The sequence below is a fragment of the Microplitis demolitor genome, chromosome 8 (assembly GCF_026212275.2).
Source record: "Microplitis demolitor isolate Queensland-Clemson2020A chromosome 8, iyMicDemo2.1a, whole genome shotgun sequence".
Classification (NCBI taxonomy): domain Eukaryota; kingdom Metazoa; phylum Arthropoda; class Insecta; order Hymenoptera; family Braconidae; genus Microplitis; species Microplitis demolitor.
This window is the reverse complement of record NC_068552.1, coordinates 10,897,196-10,900,888: the sequence shown is the minus strand read 5'-3', so window position 1 is coordinate 10,900,888 and position 3,693 is coordinate 10,897,196.

Here is a 3,693-nt window from a genome sequence, read left to right as displayed (position 1 = left end):
TCATATTAATGTTATCGATAGACATTAACGGTGAGTTTTATTGACTGGCTAAATCAAGTACAATATTAATTATTACTGGAGCCCTAATATTTAATGCAGTATGTATAATTGTTATAAAAAATAGATGAAGTATAGATAAACTCTAATTTAAATCATAAAGAATAAATTTTTGTTTTTAGTTTTTTTTTTAATTATTTTTCTAGTATAACCTCAAATGATTTATTTTGTTTCTATTCTTTAGTTCAAAATATTTATTTTCTTTGAATATTCAATCATTTTTAAATTTTAAATACATTTTACATTATGGGTGTGATATAGCAGACATCAGACAAATTTAAAATTATTAATAAATCGAGTAAATAATTAATAATATAAAATTTAAAAAAATGCGAATTCAAAAAATTTTGAAATTAATAGTGCTTTTTTTGTAAATATTATTTTTTTAATTATTTATCTTATTTATTTATAATTTTAAAGTTCTCTGATGTCTACTACATTCATACTCGTTTTACATTAATATTATTTAATAATTATTAATATTTTCACCATGAATAAATGCAAAAAATAACTTATTTTATTTACTGTTCCGGTATTAGGACAACCGAATTCCCGTATTGGGACAAGGCTATTTCAGCGTTCCGGTATTGGGTCTTTTGGGTGTCATAGAAAAAATTTTTTTTTTTATATTAAATTTAAGAAAAATGAACTTATTTGATTATTTTTAAATTGGTAAATGTCTATTCTATATGATGTAATAAATTATTTTGGTTTATAATTTATTTGAATATTTTTAAAACGATAAAAATCAGTCATGTACCCTTCGTCGTTCCGGTATTGGGACATTTACCTTATATTTTTATTATTATTTATTTTCTTTTTTTAATTAAGTATTGGGACAATCACATTATACTATTATATTACTTCAATTATGCTTTACAAATCATCCTAACATATTCACTCACAGTTTTTAGTGAAAAATTAAATAATTTGAATATTGGTATCCGGAGGATTCGAACCCAGCACCATACGCGCGAAAGTCAGACGCTTTACCGCTACGCTACGGGACCAATAGATAAATTTTAGCTTAGTTGTACTTCTAGTATTTTGTTCTCATATTGAATGGACATATACAGTCAATTGCTTATACATTGATCTAAACGAGATAAATATGTGACTCTTTTTGTAAATAACTTTTTTTATTTAATCGATAATAGAAAGACTTTCATTCAAATATAGTTCGATATTTTTTACCGAATACATTTATATTTTTGTCGAATATTTTTCAGTTTTAATGTGAGTGCGTCAAATTATTCTAGTCTCCGTCCGTTTATATGTCCTTCTCAACACCGAGACTCGACTAACAGATCATTCCGATACTTTCCCAAAATCTGTACGTCTTCGACTTATCGTAGGTCCGACTCAATACTGAGACTTGGCAAAATAATTATTCCGATACGAGCCTGATACGAGCACCAGTCTGCGACCGATCGTATGTCCGTTTCAACACTGAGACTTGGCGAACAGATCATTCCGATACTTTCCCGATATCTGTGCCAGTCTTCGACTCATGATAGGTCCGACAAAAAAAATATTCCTGCTTGAAAAAAAACTCAAAGTCAATTAGTTATAAATAAAGTTGATTAGTTATAAATAAAAAAATATTCAAAACTCTTCAATTTTATTACAAATTTTCATAAAATTTTCGATTAAACACTTCAGAGTTACTAATTAATTTCTCTCTTATCAATAACTTGAGAACGGGTGGTTGTAAAAAATATATGAATGGTGTTTTAGAATCTGCAGGGTGTTCCCTCGAAAGCTAATTGAAAGTCAGAAGTTGAAAAATTTTTTTTCCTATTAACTTTTGTATTTTAAGTAAAAAATCCAAAAATGAAAAGCATTTTCTTTTGAATTAAAATGAAAGTGGAGTAAAAAAAATCACATTCATTGAATAAAAAAATGTTGATTTCTTGAAAATTTCTTTTTTTTATAAGGTATAAATTCTACCCCCATGCTAAGAAAAACAAAAAAAAAGTTTTTTTTTCAACCCACCCTAGTATGTATGTACATACTTACGTATGTAAATATTCTGTAACTTTTGAACGGATGAACCGATTTTGATCGTCGAGGTATCATTCAACGCGGCTTGTTATTTATTATATGCACTGAAAATTTGAGCTTAATCGGTAGGGTTCGCTCAGAAATATTACGAAAATAAAGTTTTTTCAAAAATGTTTTTTTTTAATAACTTTTAATTCGCTCCATGGATTGATTCTAAAATCTAATTAGCTCTTAAACTTTGTAAGCCGCGTCGAATGCCATCTCAACCATTGAAATCGGTTCATTCGTTCAAGAGAAACCGTTGATGAAAGAATTAAAAAAAAATTTTTTCTTTAGTTTTTTTGAAATTTCTCAAAAACGTCTTGATAAATCAATTTTAAAATTTGATCAGCTGTAGAATTCAATAAAACGCGTCGATTGTCATTGCAACCGCCTCAATCGATGAATTCGTTCGAGAGATATCGTTGTAGAAAAAATGGTAAAAAACTTTATTTTTCGGAAACAAAGGCATACAGAAGTATTTTCTAGCTTGAAGAGCTCAAAAATGTTGAGAATACTCTCAACAATGATTTCGAGCTCAAGGAGCTTGAAAGCAGCGGGAAGTTTTGGGGCTGGCCCGCAGGGTTAACCGACAGACCGATTTTATATAAGAGAAATTAACATGTTCAAATGTCATAAACAAATTTTTAAATGAATCGTTCATGATCTAAAAATACAATTCCAAATCGTGTTTTTTTCTTTTTAATAAATTTCTTTGACGTATTTAAATATTTTAAGTTGAATTAAATAAAAATAATTATTAATTCAAAGAATTTATGTTTTTAATAATTCTGAGTTAAACAGATTTTAATTAAATAAATGTCAATTACGATTTTTTGATCAATCTAACAAACTTTAATTTTGTCCGTCGGGTAACTCAATTAGGTTTAGATTGAGTTAAATAACGAAACCTCAAATTTTATTAGATTCTGTTATAAAAAATAATGTTAGTTTTATTTGTTTATGTTTATAGTTAATGTTTGTGTGGAAGGTTTGTTTAAGAATTGACGTGCAATGTCTGTTTACTAAATTTATTTGTAAAATATTTAGTGTTATAGAAAATCAAAACCTAAACAGACCATTCGGCAGCCGAAATGGAAAGTAGATTTCTTACTTAATCGATCGAATGTTAATTTCGTACATGAATATCTTGTGATACATGTTAGTGTGGAGTCATGGTATGAAATTTCTCGGCGAACTTCAGATAATTAATTTTACAAAACATTGTATAGATCAACACAAACTTTTCTTAGGAAATACTTAAGTTATTTGGAATAAAAACCAAGTTTTCAGCATTTTTTAGTTTGGATTTTGATACCTCGGTAATGGCTTATTGTACACGAAAGCGCAGCGTATATTTTTGTAGGAAATTTAACGCTTTACAAAAAAGTCCCTTATCATTTTTTGATAAATCCATGTGTTCAAAAGTTATTGGAGCTCGAAGTCAAGTTACAGTAAAGTTCGAGATCTTTTTACTTTTCCGGCGAAACTATCGGACTTATTATAAAATGTCATAGAATATTTTTTGTAAACAATTCTATTTCCTACAAATTGTGTCTAATGAAGTTTTTCAAAATTCCGATTTGTTTTTTA